This window comes from Diadema antillarum, unplaced genomic scaffold, assembly GCF_040938485.1.
Source record: "Diadema antillarum isolate AM-2024a unplaced genomic scaffold, OU_Dant_1.0 seq00001888_RagTag, whole genome shotgun sequence".
Taxonomy (NCBI): Eukaryota; Metazoa; Echinodermata; class Echinoidea; order Diadematoida; family Diadematidae; genus Diadema; species Diadema antillarum.
In genome coordinates this window covers 468,207-490,371 of record NW_027272555.1, presented here as the reverse complement: position 1 = coordinate 490,371, position 22,165 = coordinate 468,207, and the positions used below count along the sequence as shown (strand labels likewise).

The window sequence follows — 22,165 nt, the reverse complement described above, 5'->3', positions numbered from 1 at the left end:
TATACATGAGTATCTCAGTAGTTCCAGGAATCAAAACAAAAGAGAATGAATTTCATAGTCTCAACCACTCAGAAGGCATGACATAAAATACTGTATTTGCAAAGGCAGTGGGTTTCAGTCTCCATAGGGGATAAAATCAGTTACTACAATGCATGTGAACATCATCATACATTTCTGAGATTCCAGTAATGAGATCGTAAGATAACTTTATTCTTGTGCCGATAGATTTAATAGCATCTACCCAATTACCGGCGGGGGATCCTTTACTGGACTGAATTATGTGAAGTATTGTATCATAAAATGACAATTAAAAAATGATTGTCTATATATTAAAAAGACCTTTAATGGAAAGAGTGAAATCATGCAACAACAACAAAAAGACAATGAAATTGTCATGAAATTTGGACTAAGTGCTATAAAGTGATTGAATTTTAAACTTTCAGATATTTTCATGAAAGAGATGATTCTCTCTCTCTCAAGTTTAGATTAAAACACAGCCCAAGATACACGTACAATGTAAAGTAATTTGTAGTATGCAGATTCACTTCTACACCCATGACTGAATCCAAGACTATCGATAATGTTTGTTGTCTTTTGTTTTATTTTTCTTCAGAATTCAACACTGCCTGTTAGTGATAATAAAAAGGAAAAGTACAGCAGGTGCAAGTTCGAAAGAAGAGATGATGGAATATAAACTGGAGATTGTGTGTTTCAAGTATTCTAGATAGTGAGAGGACATATGGTCGCCCACTGATTGGGCATTGTCTTTACTGCTTGCCTCAGGGCAAAGGAAATTGAGAAGACAAAGGCATTACTTGGCCACTTGTTTTTCACATAAACAGTAGAGTAGAGTAACTCTCCAGTCAACAGTCCCACACATTTGATAAGATGATGGATACAACCAATGCAATCATACCACTTGCAAATAACTCTGAATCTCCTTGGAAAAGAAAGATTTTAATAGTGATGATGCCAACAGCCAATGCAATCATACCACTTGCAAATAACTTTGAATATCCTTGAAAAAGATAGATTGTATTGTAGTGATGATGCCAACATTGCAGAGGTGGGCTACGAAAAGGAAAAACATGACAGTGTCTGCAGCATAAATGTCAATGAGTCTGTGGTTAAAATCTACTGTATATCAATTATAATACTCCAATTGAAATTACCCATCTGTTTTTCATGAAGGACAGTTTTTTTCTGATGTAAAATACGTATCATCCCAGTACGTGCGTCTCTCTTGAATATCCATGAGTACCTGTAGGCTTGTCCAAAGGCTTCTCCGAGGCAATATTGCCATAGCAACAGATGAAATATGCAATGTACAGCATGAGCGTACACAGAGTCATTCCCTGATATGTATTCCAATTTATAGATTTTTCCCTTCTCCCAGCCTGCGGTGATATGTAAATCAATGACCTTGCAGTGAACAATGGCAATTCTATGGCTAAAACACAGGATTCCATCAACCAGTTCAGACAATGACAAAATGACTCCCAGAATAACCATAGACAAACTTTATGGTTGTAATTATACGAATCCCTTGTGATGTACTAATGCAAATAACAGTTTGAATACGAACAAAATTCTCTACTGTTTGAAAGAGGTCAACTAAAGGTCCTTTTCAGACTGACAAAAGAATTTGTTGGTGCACTTGTAGATATGTTTAGAAGCACATTTCAAGTCAATCAAAACATATTTGTATGGCCTAGAGGCAACCTTATGTGCCAATTATTCTAAATTCATGTTTTGCCAGTCCGAAGGAGTTTTCTGATCTAGTTTTGCTCAATTCCGGGCGCATGTTTGAAGTATGCAGCTATTTGAACTCTAAAACACATTTTCCACTTGCAATGACAAAATGAACGCTCTTGCACTTGTGTTTGATTGACAGGGCCACGGACTTTGTACCACAAATATTGAATAGAATGTCAATTGCAGTTTATGAACGGAAGGAAAAACTCTTAAAAGAGTCTATACAGTTCCTGACTCCTATATGGGAAACACGTTTCTAGCGCATGATTAAGAATGACTAAATTCTAACAGCTGAAAGTGGATATTAAAGGTTGCTGGCCTTAAAACATACAGTCTGTACCTCGCAGGCAACAAGAGATATATGCCATTATGTCCCAAGAGCCATGCTACACTAAATAATAATGCAACTCAATATGCCATATACAGTACATTCATCAACCCCCTATTGTATTACAAAAGTTACTATCACCTTTTCATCTCAACGCACATCCCTTTCTAATCCTAATCTACACCTCATACTCTTGATACAGCTGTGCAAAGAGGTGAGTCACAATTCATCTGCCACTGGAATATAGGCATCACACTACAAATGTGTGAAGCTGTGAACGATGGCAATTTGGGGAAATTTGACCTTCAACTTGGTGAGCAAATCCATTGGTATGACAGGTCTTTGGTTGTTTATTCTTCTTTCTTTCTTTTTAATTTGTTAAAGAACTCATTAGTGTGACTGGTTTAATATATCGAAGATTCTATGATGCCTTTATATCCAAGATTTATACTTCTAACAACAAGAATGCTTCCTGAAGGCTCGCTCAACACTTAGGCAACTGATGCATGCAAACTGGTACTAAATATGATATGCAAGGTATCATATTTAGTGGAGATAAGGCTGCCCTTACTACAAACCTAAAGCAGTAAATTTGGGGTGAGGCCTAGACCCCGTTTACAGTGCGAGGCTCGGCCGCGGCTCGGCCACGGCCGAGTCTACCTTCATTTCAGTGTAAACGCGCAAAAGGCCAAATGCGAGGCCAAAATTGGCCTCGCATTTGGCCTCGCTCTGGAGGTGGTCTCGGCCGCGGCCGAGCCGCGGCCGAGCCCGGCCTTTTCTTGGTGTAAACGCAAATTGGGCCAAATGCGCGGCCAATTGCGCGGCCAATTTTAGTCTGCTTCCAAACCCTCTGCCTATATCTTTCGCTGTTCATGATATTGACCCCCTCAACGTCGAAAACTAGTATAGTTTATGGTGGTTTTTGTCCTGCAAAGGATTTTTTCCTTCGGCAAAGGCCTTTGCCCGAACGGCGACTTCGGCGCCACGGAATTCATTTGGCAAAGGGTCTGAAAACCAGACAATACCAAATTGCGTTTGTTTACAAGCAGAGCGCCACTACGACAAAATATTGACAGGTTTAAATCAAAAGCGCGGCCGAGCCCGGCAGTGTAAACGGACAAAATTGCGGGGCCCGGCCTCGCAATTGAGGCTTGGCTCAGCCGCGGCTCGGCCGCGGCTCGGCCTAGCCCCGCACTGTAAACGGGGTCCTATATGCAAGTACATACAAATTGTCTGTCCAACTCAGAGAATTACCTCTCTTACCGACATGGGAGGTTTATTTTGCACAAATGCTCACTCATTTTTCACATTAGGGCCCTATACACTGAAATATCATTCAAAATGATGATACATACCTTGCATTATTTGGAAGAAAAAAATAAAATAAACACAAATTATTCGTAGGAAACACACAAAAAAAAACATGTAGAAATAATAAAGTTTCTAATCAAAAATAATGAGGAAAAATGATGAAGTTTTGATGAGAACAAAATCCCACAGAGTTTTGTCTTTGTTTTGTTTTGTTTTGTTTTATTTTGTTTTGTTTTGTTCTTTAGGTCGAGAGGCGGCTTATATGGCATTGCAACCTTGTTGACAGTGAATATGGTATAAAGTAATGTGTTCAAATTTATAGATTTACTGTCAAGTTAGTCTGGTATCCATCTGCCATGCCAACATCATCAGCTTGTTTCTTAAAGGGACTGTACAGTACTGGTTGAGGTGGAGATTCATGTTTTGAACATTTCTATTAAAGTGAGATAATGAGAAACCTCTTATAAAATATGAAAGAGCATGTGATTTTAAGTACGATTCAACGTTTATTTGATGAAAATTTATGAAAATTTGTTTTCAAATGGCTGAGATATCCAAAAAAGTGATAATAATAGAAGGCGACAGACCAAGCCTTTTATTAGGATATCTTTGTTTCACCTTGTTTTTGGATATCTTAGCCATTTCAAAGCCGATTTTCATCAAATAAACTTTTGATACCCCTTAGAATTGCATGCTCTTTGACATATCATGGAGTGGTTTCTGAATTTCTCGCAAAACGTTAAAAGCTAAATGCTCACCTCGACCAGAACTGTACACACCCTTTAAACTTTTGTTTCACCATATGAATTATTTTCTGCTCTGCTAATTCATTTTAAAGGTTAGGGTTTCCAAAGAGATACACAATTATAGTTTATTTTGTACCTATGTTCTTTTTCTGGCATATCTATTTATGATGTGACTATGCGTTCTTGGTATACGATATACCACAGAGATTCATTGCATTTTAACCTTTCTCTGCACTTACTAGCACTATCAAAAAAAGACCCTCTCCACCCACACATACACACCCACACACACATTCTCTGTCTTGCCATCTCTTCTCCTTGTTTCTCCCTCCCCTCTCCCTCTCTCACTATCTCTCTCTCCTTGTCTATCTCTCTCTCTTGCTCCCTCCATTTCTCTGAGTTTGAGTTTGACTGCATGTCGACAGTCTTGACACCTGCCTATCCCCGAGACCATCTAATGGGCTGGAACACTCCCACAGCAACTGGCCGATACCATTTAATATTCATGGGGGCCGTAATGAAGATGGCTGGTAGAGAAACTGGGGAGCGAGACTCGCAGTGAGTAACTACCACGGGATGGGAGTTTAACCCTTTAGATGCTCAGGGGGGTGTTTAACAAAGAATCTAAGCCAAACTTTGAAGTTACGTTTGACTTTAAACTATGGAACATTGGAATTTCTTTTTAGTTTTATCTAAATGTTTTCAGAATCCACTTCAAACTGTTATCAAAAATTTACAGAAAAAATCCTGTGATACGGTGTGATACTCCATGGTCGACACGTGTGATTAGATTCCTTTCGTTGAATTTGATGTAAACATCAAACGGAGTTTCCCTTTCAAGAGAAAAAATTCTCTGCTAAACAACCTGCCACACTTGATGAATTCTAAACCCTGTGGAATCGCTGGTGTGCTGGCTGGAAGGGGTGCAATTATCCCGTGAGCATCGTGAGGAAATTGCCTTAACAAAGTCGAATGAATATGGATAAAACATCGCTCGGGTATGTACATTCATCATAATCATGGGTCATGAAAAATGAATGAACATCTACCTACTGCAGAGAGGTCTACATGCCAACATCTATAATTCATTTTGCCTGATCATTTGTGAAATTGTGACCAATGTGTGCAGTACACTACATCAGCTCCCCCCCCCCCCCCCCACCAGCTAATGAGAAAATGCATGCACTCACTTGCACATGTCAGAGCCTATCTGGTATTACTATTTTGAGTAGTGTTAACATTTTTGTAACATCTTTGTGTTAAATACAGATTTCTGTGATCTGAGAACGATCAATGTATGATGATAGGCAAAAGAGAATAACTGGGACTATTATCCTCCTTATGACAATAGATGGTGTAACCACATGATAAACTTTCCATTAAAGGGAAAGTTTATAAATGATACTGCAAACCTAGGCAACATTAACACTGACAGTGGTTATCCATTCCATTCACACTGGAAAGAAAAATTTTAAAGTTGTATCACAAGAGAAAATTTTTGCTAATTTATTTATTTATTTATTTTTTTGTTGTTGTGATGTACACAAGCCAACTGCAATGACAAGTATAAACAAAGGCCTGGATCACTATTACTGCAAGTTTCCTTCATTGCAGCAGGGAGAAATCTAGATATAGAATGGATAGTCACATGACAAAAAAAAAAAAAGTTTCTGCTATGCGGCTTCTAATTATAATTCATTGCAGCAAAAGTTTATGCAAAGTTGTGGAAAACTGCACTCCCATGTGCAATTTTTCTTGCAATATTTTGGGTGGAATTATGGAACAACTGCCTAGCAACTATCACGAAAATGTCACAATTTTTCTAATGATGCTTTCATCACTGTCAGTATGAATGACCCTTACAACATCAACTGGTTGGGTTTTCTTCTTTTTCTCACTCTCTGTTAGTCTGAAATTATTCTTCGTAGCCATACTTCAAAATTTGAGAAAATCTTAGGTCCAGCCTCTCCAACCTTCTTCCCAAGGAAAATCAAAGATATTAGCCAGTACCATCTACATGTATCAGTTTCACCCATTCAGAAAATCAGGTAGATATCTTTCTTGTATTCTATTCTTATTTCCGTGGAATTGTTAATAATTGATAATGTAGCAATAGAAGGAGCCCAGCTTTGGATGAATTTACTCATGCTTTTATTAGCAGCAATGATAGATTACAGTTTTCTTGTTTCTTTTATCTATCTTCTTTTTTTTAGGCATTAAAATGTGAATAGGTGGGTGTGCTTGAAATGCCAATTGGTCTCCAATGGATCCTTTTATTTTTAGTCATTTGTAAGCTCTTCAACTTGATGGATGGATAGATAGATAAATATGAATATTGATGGCTTTAATAGGAAACAGATAGATCGAATGAAAAAGTGAGAGAAGAAGATAGAGGGAGGGAGAGATACATGTAGAGGGTTTCTAAGAGCAACAACTACTGAACGTAGCACAATACAATCACTCCACCCTACTTTCTATAACTTTTGTAAAGATTCAAGCTGCCGATTGCTCGACTGCTCATCATGTTACATGCGGTAAAAAAGTGTCACTGCATGTTGTCGCTGTGGAGTGTAACATTTTTGTCAACTTGTTTTGCACTTTGATGTCACCAACCATGTACATCCATGATGAGTTCTTTTAAATACAAACTAGTTTTGCACCTCTGTGCTCCTGTCCTGTGAAGTCACAACATAATTTTGCAGCATGCAAGGGCGCCCAATCACTTATTTACACCCAAAAACAACTGCTTCCTCATATAAAAATGCCATAATGTAATCATTTGCCTTTCATGAAAAAAAACATTGCCATTTCTAGATTACAAGTATACTCAGTAATCGGCATGGCCCATACTCGATGATATGGAGGTGTTGTGTAAAACAAATAGCAGATTGTCTTAACTCATGCAGTGGAACAAGATTTCACACTCAGTGAAAGATGACGAGCACTATTCAACTTTGCCTCACCTTGTCAAATACAGCAGAGCACCTCATCTTTCACCTCGTGTGAAATTCTGCACAACTGAACTTGTGACCATTCACTATATTTGTATACAGTTGTCACGCAACATAACTCCACAAAATGGGCTATTATCTAGGGCTATCTATTAAAAGCCATCTGGAGAACACATTTAATAGATGAAAATGACAGAGCAAATAAGGCATGTTTTTATGATATGTACAATGTAGAGGCAACACTCCTGTCACTTCAGCTAGAACCCCAACACTGCCTAATAGTTTCAGCCAAGGCTTGGCAAGCAATAAGTTCTGATTCTTGGCCTCATCTTTCGACGAGCTTGGGCACTGCTGTCGTGGAAAACTTTGCGAGAGACGGACTCCGCCCCCAGTCGGACGGACGAGATGAACGGCTTGGGCAGCGAAGCAACCAGGTGTAAATGACCTCTGGAAGATGGAAATATCACTCTCTTCTTTTCTCCCCAGGGTCTTACCCATCCCAACTCAGCTGTGACCAATTTGGAGGCAGAGCAGTTTAGAGTAGGGGGCAGTAATCCTTACTGCTGGAACAACCAACTGTGAAAGTAGCTTAGGGAGTGAGGATTCAGAATGCCAATAAAAGCTTTTACACACATGGATTTCTGTCTGGTATTGAAGCCCCAACCATTCACCAAAACAAAAGCAAACAAAGAAGGAAAAACACCCCATATCAAGCTTTTGTAAATTCTAGCAGCAGAGGCTATTTCTTTCTTAAGAAGTCAAAGCAAAAGTATCACAAGGTGTAAATGCAATTCCAGTGCAGAAATGTACAGACGTTTGCTTTCACTGACTTCTTGCTGTAAATTATCTCTACGTAGATTATCTCCATACTCATTAAAATAGCTAATCAAAATTGCTTGCTCTATATGATCAACTGTTGTACTTGCGAACACATGCATGATTTTGTTGGCGACCAAGTAAATTTCCATGAAGTATCCCTTCAAATCGTGTGTGCATCAATGTATCAAATTTCTCTATATCCAAAGCACATCCTGGTTTAGATATGGAATAGGAATGTCTCTATGACGTACGTATGATGTCAATGACATTTTCAATCCACCACGGGAAGACCGGTTGAGCTGAATGGCTTTTAGTCACATACAGTGTACCAAAACGAGATGTGAGACAGAAGGACAGACGGATGGAAATCCTGAAAAACATATCGTTTCAAGCACCTTTCTGGATGGAGGCATATAAAAACAGGAACAAAAAAGAAGCACTGAATGGTCAAGTGACCAGAATATCTGACAAATGCAGCACATTAATCAACTTACAAATTATACATGATGACGTACTTCTAATAAATTAACACAATGACTACCAGCACAATGATAAACAATATAGCTTAACCTGTTGAGGACGAGTCCAAGTATACTCGGGCAGGGGTCTAGATGGGAAATGTGTGTATAGCAAAATCTGCCCATCCTCAATGGGTTAAATCTATTTAAAATGAATTTTCTGGTGAATTGGACAGATTTCATAACATGTATTCACAACATACTAAGAAAGCATTTGATCTTTTTTTTTTTAATTCTGATCTGCAAGGCAGAGCAGCATACCTCATAGAGGGACAATTCATAAGGTTTAATGACAACAAAAAGTCCATATTTCTTATCTAAATCTAAGAAAGAATTTCTTAGAGAGCTGAGTTACAGGGATGGTACTGGATTTGAAGTTTCTTTTATCCTACAGTTTTTAGGCCACATATTCAAATAAAGTTATGAAGTATTTACTGCTTTCCAAAATTTCAATTGACAATGATACCAAATGCAACCACATATGAAGTAAAATGCAGTTCAAGTTCAAAATTGATTCCATTGCCTTGCAACTTTACTCTTGGTTTTTACAAACACAAAAACAGAAACTCCTGAATGAGGTTCATGTGATTGGTAATTTCATAGAAATGTACTCACTAAGGTACAAAACAATTTTTACAATTGTGAAATAAAAGAACATATTTCTATAAAAACAGAAACTGATATTGATCCTTGATCAATGGAGTATAACTCCATCCCTTTCAAAGGAGAAGCTTTAATGCTATTCTAAAATTGTTTCAACTTAGCATTATTCTAACGGAAAGGATGCAGTACTCTTAATAGCTTTTACTACAAACAAAATGAGGAAATTCATTGAAGACTTACACGTATGCAAGTCACTGAGAGAGCATGAAACCAAGAGAGTACAAATTATAGCACATGATCTAGTCTGTCATGTGGTCGTGACTAGTATGACTATTCATTAAAAACATGTTAATGTTTGAAATAGATCACAATTTTCATACTTTATGTCTGACTCTGACAAAAAAAAAAAAAAATCAATCTCTACCTTATGGCATTTAATCTTTGTATTATAGTCAACTTGGAGACAGAGAAGTAATTAACATGATACACTCAACTCCCTTGCCCCAGCCGGCCTCACCTTTAATAATACCCAAGAGTATATCTACAGTGAGAAGCAGTATTTGCGCGGCAGTGAAATTCAGCACAAAATCAATAGTTTGCTGATTTCTCTTACAAGGGGGGTGCGACTGCGATTTTGTGCTGTTTTGTGGTCTCACTTGCTTCTACAGTTAAAGGGAGAGTTAGGTTTCTCTCCATTGACAGTATGTTTACTCTTCTGTCAAAGACTATCACTTGGCAATTACGGTGCATCATTGGCCTACATATTGGCTCACTGGTTTATTCCTTCAGACTCAAATTTGCTACCTCAGCTTTTACAAATCATGGCTGCATCTATCTAGCTTGACAGAGAGAACCACATTCCAAAATGTGTTTCAAAAGGCATACATGAAAGTGATGTGATCTTTTCTCTTTTGATTCTGCATTTACCTGAAAATAATCTAATCATAATTTGGAAGATGTAACTATGCAGTTGCTTTGTGCCATTTAACCCAGGAAATAAAGGTCAAAATTTGCCTGCTATACAAATATTTCTAAATGGTATTTCTCCTTCACTTGAAATAGTTTGTGGCTCAAACACATATCAAATTGGTGTTTCCACCTATAATTAAAATGCTGTTTTGTTTACAATGTATCTACAGCCAGAAAATACCTCAAACACATTTGGACTGGGGATTATACCTCAGAAAATTTTCACATATCATAAAGTATTATTACCATCAATACTTCCAAGGCCTCTATTGTGTCTACATGTATCTGCACTACTTTTACTACTACTGCTGACAAAACACTATTTCTACTTCTACTATCAATAGAAGTCCCACGGATAAACCAGGGAGGTGGAAGAAGATGGAGATGGCACTCTGAGAGCTTCCCTCAGAGAAAAAAATCAAGTGGTCTTACACCGATTACGTCTTGAAATCCAACCCTCATTCTGTGATAAATATGTCAAAATCTGGCCTTATCGGTCCACCCATCACCCTCCGGCGCACTAGAGTGACGCAACATGATCTCCTTTCCAGGCCTTCCATAAACACACGCTCGTAAAAATCGGGCTTTGAAGCGATGCGTGGCACCGACAAAATGACGTCATATTCAAAATTTTGGCAGTCTATTACATTCAGTGAAAGACGTCCCCCTTCGAAATCTACAACTTATGGCTCAAAAATTGGGTAGCGTGGTATGTCTATACCTTTCGCTGGTTCAGCAGACTGTGCTGAGGAGATTGCCGTTTGAACCAGCGAAATCGGTACACAAACGACGGAGTTACTGAGCAGTTAGTTTTGTGCGCTAGAGATGTCATCATATTGTTTCTGTATCGATTATGAGAAATTCCGCACATTTCCGCATTTTTTTAATAGTTAGAGAGGTAGGCCTGACCTTTATCTTCAAAATAATATAAGTTACATGAGCGTGTTCGAGCGTGTTCGAGCGTGTTTTCAAACAGTTCGAGTGTAAAAGTAGTGCTTCATAGAGACCGAAGCGGGATTTTTTTTCGTCTGCACCCGAGCGAGCTGGGGCTTTTCAGCGTACTCGTCGGGTTGTTGTAGGGCCGCCGCGTAGGCGTCGGGACAGCGTTCGTTGCCGTTGTTTCGGTGAATTTGAGTTACTAGTAAATACATATTGGAATGGAAAGTTGAGTGTTAAAAAGTGAAAATTAGACATATCAGCCTTTATTATAATAATTTTCCGTAGAGAATTAAAGATGATATCTACAAAAGCCTAGATGTATGATGCTGTAAGTATATTTTAGGGGGGAAACAGAGCTTAGTATACAGCGTTTCGCCTCACTCTCCCTCGATCATTCATCGGTAAATACCGGTAATCGGCTCGACTCTACCCCATGCTAACGTTACAAAAAATTGAATTAAAAAGTAGTAGAGTACACCTCTGGAGCTAGTAGAATCTAACGTTTAACAGTGGTTAGATTCTAGTTTGTGAAATACTAGAGTCTACTAGCTATGACTAACGTTAGGTATGCTTTTGCTAGGCAGCATACCTGAGGAGTGGAGGTGACGCTGCGCTATTAAACAGTGTCCTGAGCCTTGCCTTTGCCTAGGCCTCCAATTTCCAAGCCAAGGCCCAACTAACTTTCTGAGTTTCAGTTTCAATTGTAAATCAAATTTCGTTAAGTTGCTGTGTCAATGTGATTTTGAATTTGCTAAAGAAGCAATTCCTCCTCAACAAACTCGTCTCCGTCAAAATCACGATCGCCAGAACCACCACCACTGCTTACACATAGAGTTCTGTGCTCACACCGTAGGACGCCATTTTATTCCCCGACCACAATGCATTTCGCGTCGTGAGTTTCCGCCACAAGATTTACGACTTGCAGTGCGCCGAGCGTGAGTAATGTGATTACGGGAGGGGGAAAAAAAACGCTGTCGGGGCCACGCATGACTTCAAAGGAAGCTCAAAAGAGCACACTCCATCTTTCTTCCACCTCCCTGGATAAACTCAAAGAACACTCTTGCAAACTAGAACTACTGCAGAGCAAAGTGTACAAACACTGGTGAGAGAACTACCTTGATTCCATTGATCATGTTGTTGTTCTACTTTGTTTGTTCACTCTATCTTCTCTTTTGTTTTTGTTTTCAATCTTTTATCTCTTTTGTTTTGTTTTTCTCTTTCTTCTCTCCAACTAATTGGACTTACAACTTATGTGTCTGTGCGGATTTGAAGTAACACTCTACAAAACATGTGTCTGGAGTCCTTGAGGGGGAAATCCAAATGAGAGAGATCAGCTGTGAGATGGGGAGTACCAAACAACAGTGACATGCCTTTTGAGGTCTGTTCCCATTCATCAATCACGCTATTAGGCTTGCATCCACGCCGATGGAGACGGAGCCGAGACTCCATGATATTTTCCTTTGAGCAATCCCTCCCAATTCAAGAAAAGTTTCATCTGTACATGGACACTAAATAGCAGCAAAGGACATACTAAGTTTTGAGAATCTAAAGGGCGCCAGGAGTGTCCATTGTCTACAGAGTTAAAGCACAACGATACACAAAATTCCAGTCGACTTTAAATACAATAGCATCATAGACAAACAGAGTGGGAGAAGTTATGTATACCAGAATAAGACCTAAAAAGTTATAAGGAAATTTGTAAAGCTCTGCATCTTTTCTGGTTTTCAGTTTCTTTATTTCAACCACAAAATGTGAATATCAGATAAGACAACTAATGTAAGCTGCTAGAATACAATGCCCATCAGGAAATATATGCATGTGCACCGAAGTACACTCATCAAAAACGTTCAACTTCTGATGTGCATGATTCACTGGCTGTGTGTGTGCTGCATATCATGAAGCTGTACATACACAATTCATAATGGGGACTATGAGCTATGAGCAATTACACACAAACAAGAATGATGCTCAGAATTCAGCCAGGCAAATTTTGCATCAGGTTCGGGTAGTCTGAAACTAACAGTCAATTATTGTTGTTCCGCGGCAAAGCGCAATAAACATAAAGTTTTGTGTCCTACTATTAAAGTGCAAATAAGCAAACAAATACATCCTCCAATGTGACATCCATGACTGTCAGTCTTTAATACAGACAATAACCAGTTTGTTTTGTTTATACTGGTTATCTTGCCTCCACCATACACCTGTCCAACCATATTCGGCAACTCATCAGAAGGTGTGGATTCCCATGAGTTGTGCACAAGCTGAAGTCATGTGGAAGTGGGACGAAGAAAGTTATGTTCACACGCCGCTCTTAATCTGTAAGATTTGCTCAAATTGTTCAACACCAATGATTGGCTCCTGGCAGATATAGCCCCACGTAGAAGCATTCAAAAGCTAGCAATTGTAAAGATTGGTTGATGGTTGTTAGGAATCACAAGCTTTCTTGGTGGTTATGCTCTATCCATGAGCTATGGGGGGTTACCACTTGTACAATGTAGTTGAGCATCATGTGGACATGATAATCAGCATACACAAAAGTTAGTATGACCTCTGCATGAAATCTTTTCCCCCTTTGATAATATCCAGGTCAACCTCCAGTTCATGCTGTATACTACTATATCGTTGCACATCATTGTGTCATTGAAATGCTAGTGCTGCGTGTATAAATTTTATCCAGTTCTGTGGTTTAATCATCAATTGTGGTTCTCCTCGAAAGCTTCATCTTAAAGACAAGATTTCGTGTGGATGCGCATCCTTGTTTAAAACTACAAAGTTTGCACGGAATTTTGAAGATCACAAACGTTGTGTGAATCTAACTTATCACTGGTTTTATGGCTTGAGATTGATGGCCTTTTTTTTAAAACCCATTAGGGACCGACTGATTTTGCTACAAAACGCACTGCCCATAGACTCCTGCCCAAGTATACTCGGGACTCATCCGCAGCGGGTTGATACAACGCATTGACATCCAATCCTGGTCACAAGCTCTGTCACCGAGAGAGATCCAGTTGGTATTTCACACTCACTGCCCAAGCCAATCCAGCCATGACAAGATAGAGAATTAGGCTTAGGGGTTAAAGCCTCACTATCATTCTGATAATGAGATGCTCAGGCTTAAATATAGCCCGTGCCCTGAACTGTTATGCAACAATATTCCAATTATTTAATCTTGTAGAACAAGCAGAACCAGATGGGAGATGATTCCAACAATTTGCCCAGATTCAGGTACAGTGAGAGGTACTGACTCACATTTGAACATGTCGGACTAGTAAAGTATTTCCTTGTATGGAGTACACACATCATGTTCATACCTAGAACATGATATATTGTGGATGTATAACAGCAAAAAAATAAAGAAAATACAAAATACAAATAAATAAATATTTTCCTGTTGACTTCCAGCATCACAATACAGGTTTAACCTGTTCCATAAGGGAAGCTGGTAGCCTGCATACAATACCTATGGGCATTCAGAATTCAGTATGGAACGGGTTAAGTGGAATTGTTTTTCTACTCATGAGTACAGAGGTGTCATGTTTCTGATCACCAAAACTTCTTGATTAACTTTCCACAACTACTGGTAGCTACACTTTAAAAGATGCTTGTAGTAACTTACAACAGTGGTCGTGATGAGATTAAAGGGTATTTGTGGACAATGGGCAGTTTTATCATCAGCACTGTAACTTGCTGCACTGTGCATGCATGATAGGGATCGTAAACACTTAAGTATATCCAAATTGAAAAAAAAAAAATAGTATTTTAAACCCTTTTGTAGACTAATACCCTCATCAAAGCAAGCAATCTTACAGGTGCACCAGGGTGTAGCTATTGAAGTTCTTTGCTTTGGAATCTTTCGACCCTGTGTGAAACTTCCCTCTGCACCCCACACACACTCCAAACTATTAAAAGGCAATTCAATAAAAGATTCTGAAAGTCTGATAAACCCTTAAATTGCATCAAACATAAAATAATTTCTCGCCTGCTGCCCACTGAAGAGGCACAGGCTGCTAGACCTCCATTAAAGAAGAAATCCACCCCAAAAATAAATAAACTTCAAAAGAAAGAGAAAAATAGTCTCCACAAAAAGATACATATGACCCCCAAAAAAATCTGATAATAAGGAAGATATGACATTTTGAAATTTTGAAAAAAAAATTGAAAACATTTCCTGAACAATCCTTACGAATATTCAAATGACCGAATTGATTATGTCATACCTCACAATTTTTCATGAATATTATGCATGAAATTCGGAAAAATTGTTATTTTCAGCTAACACAAATAAAAACAAGTTCCCATAGCAAAATATATCAGAGTTCACATTTGTTCTTTTTATTTTAGGTGGTTTTTAAGACAAATCTTATTTCTGTACAGCCGAAATATGAGATTTTTTGTCATTTCTGTATATGACATGTATAAGAAATTGTGAATGCATGACATTGTCAACTTGCTGACTTGAATATTCATAAGGACTGGTAAGGAAATGTTTTTCTAAAAAATAAGAAATTTCAAAATGTCATATCTTCCTTTTTTCTTATCCAATTTTTGTAATTTTTCTTCAGTTTGTTTTCTTTATATAAGACAAGTTCATAAAGAAGAAATTGTACCGTTTCCATTAAATTACTCTATACTGTAGTTGCAATTATTTAGCAAGGATTGCTTTGTTCTATTGAACAGGGGAATTGCAGGTGCTAAATAATCATCACAAATCCTAGTAATTCTTTTAGCAGTCTAAGTAAATCATTTCTGATTTCTGATGTCAATGTAAAAGGAAAAACTTGCAGAAATTGAATATTCTGTTACAATCTTTTAGTCTAATATTGATGAAACTTTTATGTTTCGTTCAGATTCTTTTCTTTTCTTTGATGATATCATACTATCATATGTGACCCTTGTACATGGAAGAGAGTGTCTCTTTAATATCCACTCAAACATAGAGTAGAGTGTGCCTTTAAGAGCTCTGCCATCCATCGACTGCAGTCAAGACGCCACAGGGCAGAATATGGGTCATCACTACCCCCTTGCGACAATGCCTTCGTGCATTCTCAAGTTTGCACACCATTTCGATACTTTCCAGTGGGCGGAGAACAACGTATTTCACGGCTTCCCCCGAAACTGAACATGACACCAGCCACCTTTGCATGTAAGTGACAAGTATCGTTGCGGACTGGCCCTGATGCAGTATGCATTAAAAAAAAGGGGGGGGGGATGGGATTGTTGGGTCTTTCGCAGGTTGATGATTCCTTGGATAAGAGGCCTCTGGGACAAAGCAGCTTCTTTGAGGTTGAAGGAAACCTTTATAAACATGATGAAATTAATTCACATTGCTGTGGTCGCCACACAAATTTTCCCATTTAAAGCCTGTGTATAGTTTAGGTACAGAATAAGAAAAACAGTATGAGTACAGTGAGCATTGCTTTTCTCTCCTTGTTATGTGAAAGGCACAACATGATATTCAAGTGTGTACCTTCATGTATTTTTTGACTTTAGGAACAGAATATTTCAAAGACCAAAATATGCAAATCACATTAACATTAAATTATTCATCAAAGCAGACAACAATTGCATTAGTCCCATGTGTAAATATTTGTGTCTGCTAGTAATGGGTAGAAACCACAAACAATTTCAATTTGTTCTGAAGACTATTTCAAATACATGGCATGTCTGGCAGAAATTTCTCTTGAAATGACATATGAAGCCATTAAAACCTAGCATGGTATTGGTTGAAAGTTAAAAAAAGATTCTTTCAAAGCAATTTAAATAGCAAAAATTGATATTGTACTACTACCATTTCAACTGCAATTATTTTACTGTGATTACTGATAGTCAAATGTACAATTTACTTTTTTCTTTCTATTTAAGAACATAAAACACTTTTAAGTATTCTGCCATGTGTACCATACTTTTAAAGTTTCCAACATTTTCTTTACTTCAGAAATACATTGGAGCTTCAACTAGGCAATGGAAGTAGCCCAGCACCCTGTCCTATAGTTAAGATTTATTGGTAAAATCAATATAGATTGTGATTCACTAACTAAATGCATGTTAAACAAGCTTAAGTTGAGTGCAATTTATTACAGCATTCAGTAGCAAAGTACTGTTTGTGGGTGGTGGAGCGCACATAAGTACGAACGGAAAGTGGACATAATCTCGATCAAAAATCCACTTGATTCTCAATCAAATTGATGACTCATATCTGGCATTGGACAAAATTTTTATTTCATAGTCATACTAATGGCACTCACATCAGAATCCACACAGTACAATCAATCTAGACATATATATACCAAATGATACAATATCTATTCAAGGCTGAGGGAATGCAAATAAAAATTTCAAAGAACTTTACAAAATATGCAGTCATCAATATGTACATTGTACGTCCCTAAAGGTAAAATTGAGGATATTTGAGGAACTCTGTCACTATTCAGCATGAAACTGGACTGCATTTCATGCAAATTACACATGTATGTAGACCATATGTGAATGTCATATGATGCTGAAAAAAAAAAATAGAACAAAAGAGAGAAGGAAAAAAAAAAACTAAATGACTGTACAGAAAGGTTATGAACTGCCTTTGCAGCTACATCACTTCAAAATATTTGAATGCAATGGAATACCAGAATATTAGAATGGCCAAAGTTCAAATTTGGCTATCATCTTTGGAAACTCCTGGCAAAGTAATTCAAATATAGATAATCATTCTAATTACTGTTATATTCTTTTAATTTGTACACAAGGTACTGTATACCTAGTAGCTAACATTCTAATAACAGAAACATTAAAAACATTAGAATGTTATCTGCTTCTTGTTGTTGTTTGATTCTTTCTCTCAAAATTTGGTCCAATGGACTTATGGAGAATATGTTCATGTATTCAATTCCTTCTGATAACCCTCACACTGCAATACAAATATTTACTTTCTACACATACATGATGTGCTTGTCTGTCTGTTAGTGTGTATGAGATGTGACTGTTAATTCTTCACAGAGTTATACTACAAAACCAGAAATATTTGTCGCATCAAACTTTTACAAATTTGAGCTGACGGCCGTTTCCATGGCATAAAACCTTTGTGAATTGCCACTGGCATTCAATGGAATGTGTAGACAAATACTTTTGCATTTATTGTACTTTCACAAATCTTGGCTCCTCATGAAATTCTTGCAAATTTCAAAAAAAAAAAAAAAAAAATCTTGTTTTACTATATGTATCCCCAAAATGATGACAATATTTTCTTGAGCTCTAGAATTCACGCTAGCTAAATATGCAAAAATAAATGTACTGTGAAAATTTCTATAAAAGTAGTCATTTTTTTTTTCACATAGCGGGTACTGTTGCTACAGAGAAAAAGGAAGTTTGGCATATGATATCTCACTGTCGAGAGCTACATGTATCCAGGTGTTTAATATAAACCCTTCTCCATTCATCGTTATCACTATGACTCTAATGATCACGAGGATCCGTTTACACCAACCGAAAACCGCTTCCTCTTTCTCGAGAGGTGTCTCATCAGGAACACTTCACAGCCTGGATCAAAGTTTATATTACCGTGAAAGATACCCACATGTACCACCACCCTGGATCAAAGTTTATATTACCGTGAAAGATACCTACATGTACCACCACCCTGGATTAAAGTTTACATTACCATGAAAGATACCTACCACCATTTTCTCTCTCCCTCTCTCTCTTTCTTTCTCTCACATACACACACACAAACACACAAATACAAACACACAAACACACAAATACAAACACACAAAGCGCACACACTATACACATGCACAAACACATACAAAGACAAAACGCACACACTATACACACAAACATACACATTGATCCTGGCTTTAGAAGCGATATATATCCATTTTATAAAGAGACATTTATAAGATGAGAGTTGGCAGTGACAAACACTCTGTCTGTGAACAATGATGTGTCCACGTGTCTGTGTAAGGTCTTTTTGTACGAGCCAATTGACTAATAATAGAACAGTATGCTACTGGCTATGAATGGTATAAAATTCCCCATTTTGCATGAATAGGTATAAAAAAGTAAGAGAACATTGTCATATTCTTTACTATATGATATACACAATATACAGCACATTAATATATAAAATATACTGTATATATGCTGGTTTTTCCATATTGCTCATACGAGTCATAGCATGTACTTTATTACATGTTTCTAACAGCAGTGGGGATTATCACCGATATATTTGGCTTTTGCATACAACCAGGATACAGAACACCAAATATTTTCACAAAATCTTGCAGATGACACAAAGCATGACAGCACCCCGATCCGCATGGTTCGGCCCGTTTCCATGGCTTCTTGTCGCCCGAGTAACTACACAACTAGCAGAACTCAAAAGAAGCAGACATCTAGAGTTCACGATCGCCTTGCGACCCAAGGACTTCCGCCGAGTGAGGTTCATTGAGTCACGACCAATCAAATATTGATAGAAACGTGAGCGTAGCACGATAGACAAGGGAGAGAGGGAGCGGGGACAAAAATGCTCTAAGTGCTATGAGATTGTTGGAAATGATGCACTTCCACTGGAGGCAAAACTCCATTTTGTTGCTCAATATCTACACCACTAAGAATGTGATTCCACTTAATGGATATTAGAGGAGATTTTTACGCAATTTCCAAACAAAGCAGGTTTTATACTTCAGACTTACAAAAAGAAAAAGGCATCATTGCCCATTGAGTTTCAATTGCTGCTAAAAAAATGTTATTGGATATGAAATTTCTAATTTCCCTGCACCCTCTGCAAGCACAATTTAATCTGAGTTCCTCTACTCAAACAAAACTAAATCTGTGTATAATAGAGTTACTCTCCTCTGCCAATGTAATACACTCTATAAATATTCTGAAACAGAAAACTGACAAAGACTAGGCCTGAGAATTCACAGCTATTTCTCAGCTGGAGGGGAAAGGGGGGAAAAAAATTGGGGCAAATAATGAGAATTCTCATAAACGCAGATTCCTCCAGACATTGCGACCCATTTCCAGCGAGGTGACTACCAACTACTTCTATTTACCCAACCTAATCCGTATTTCCCCTGGGTCTTAGCAGTGTAATTGAACAACAAACACGACCACTCATGAGGGGTCTGCCTAGCACACACCAGCGTATGACCACGACAAACAACGGACAAGAGCGAGGAAGGGAGAGGTCCTCTACTCCGGGCATATTGAAACTGGACAGACCATCGCATGCTTCTTGATCTCACGATCGCTGTCGGCACGTCCCCGTCCTGGGACCGGTGGGACTTAAACTCATTTCAAATACCGTGACTGCTGCAAAGACATTTATAGCAAATATCTTGTACCACTGTCATAGCCTGCTTCTCCTGAACACTGCGGATAATTGTGCACTGGTTTTCTGCCGACATCCGGAAGGAGTGTTCAATGGACAGTAAAATAAGAGAGACTGATCATAAAAACATTTAAAACAAAAGTGACAAGTGGTAGTCCTTAAATATTTTATGCAGACAACACTGTGATAGAAAGGCACTAATGCCTGATCTGACAGTTAATCAGACAACGTAGAACTGATTTCATCCTTTTTCATAACCTTTGAAACAGCACCCCCATCCCCGGGAAGAAAATGAAAAATTAATCTGCCGAAGCTTATCATAGTCACTCGGACATTATATCAGAGATAGTCAAAAAGAAAGCAGAAAACTTGCTATTAAGGGACAATACTGCACTGGGGTATAACTATAGCACTCACATCTTTTGATGTGTAGACATCTGTGTTTGTCCTATCTGAACGCAGTGAATCAATAAATGAAGCAATGAGATGGAGAATCAGAAATATTATACTGTCCTGCACTTTGATTCTTAACTTTATGAAGATACTCCAGTTTTTTGCTGTGCTTGACTATTAATCAACAACAATCGCCCACAAAAACACAACTGCCATGTTTGTAGGAGCACACTGTATACAAGAGGTCAGCATATATGTCAAGGTGAATACAACTTTATCATGGCTTATGACCTCCTTTAAAAAAAAAGGAACATGAGATTTGTAAATTTTTCAAATTAAATTGGGATTGGGGAGGGATAATGGCTTCAGAAAGGTATCAAACTTGGTAATTATAGGCAGAATTTACTGTGTGAGTCAAATGGATCACCATGCTGATGTAATCTCTCATTAGAGAGAGATTTGGTGCAGTTTGATGTGTGCCGTAAAATTTATTCAAGATCTACTCCAAACGTGATGAATCCCTTTCACATTAGAGCTTGAACTGGCCCAGAACAAGGCTCAAAACATCAATAACTGAACAGCTATTTGCTGCTTGCTGTATATCAGCGCAATAAGTAGAGACACAAAAACAAACAAGTGAAATAAAAGACATGTAGTGGATAAGATTGCAATCTTGTTTGGAGAGCGGAAGAAGAGGCTGATTGCTTCGGAGTTGGTTTTTCCAAATGGGTCCTGCGAGGCAGGAGGACGGGGCCAGTCACAATCAATTAGTTATTCACAGTTTACCTCGCGGGAGGCATGATTTTTGCATGCGGCACCCTCATGAATAACTGATAGATCTCCCCCGACTCATCGGGCTGGAGACTCCTTTCTACCTGAACTCGTGTCGGCACGGCGCTTACCCGGTAAACTCTTTTTGTCCTTTTTATTTTCCTCCTACTCGTACATATGATTGATAATGGACAAACAGGTAGTGTGTGTTGAAGCCTTCTCGCACAAGACTGTGGTGAGACGGATCACAATTGAATCGGCTGGCTTCCCTCTCGCTAAATGAAATCAGCACACCCACACAACAGAAAGGTCAAACCAAAACTTCCTGCTTGTAATTGGCACTTCATCTTCGAAATTTTATGGTATGTCTGCTACTGCGCCCATTGTTACTGGGATAATGTCTCTTTCAACACAGTAATGTTACTGGGATAATGTCTCTTTCAACACAGTAATGTTACTGGGATAATGCCTCTTTCAACACAAGAAGTACTATGCTTTTCAGCATATGAATCATGTGATTGGGTGAATATTGCAGATTATTCAGAAATAAGACACTGTGATGGAGAAAGCAAGAGGTCTGGAAAAACAAACAGACAAACAGACGAACAGACACACAAAATCTGCATAGTGCACCTACATTGTTTAGGTATTCTTCAAAAGCAAATTTACAAGGGTGGAGTGATTGTATGAAGAGAGAGAAGTACTGTATGCAGTACACATCCCATGTTGGTTTT

At 38.2% G+C, this 22,165-nt stretch overlaps 1 protein-coding gene across 1 annotated transcript in view; it reads right to left on the bottom strand.

Annotated features, from left to right (window-relative positions):
* The window catches only part of LOC139712997 (mannosyl-oligosaccharide 1,2-alpha-mannosidase IA-like), a 78,506-nt gene that overhangs the window by 15,174 nt on the left and 41,167 nt on the right, over positions 1 to 22,165 (bottom strand). The gene's annotated exons all lie outside the window — the stretch shown is intronic.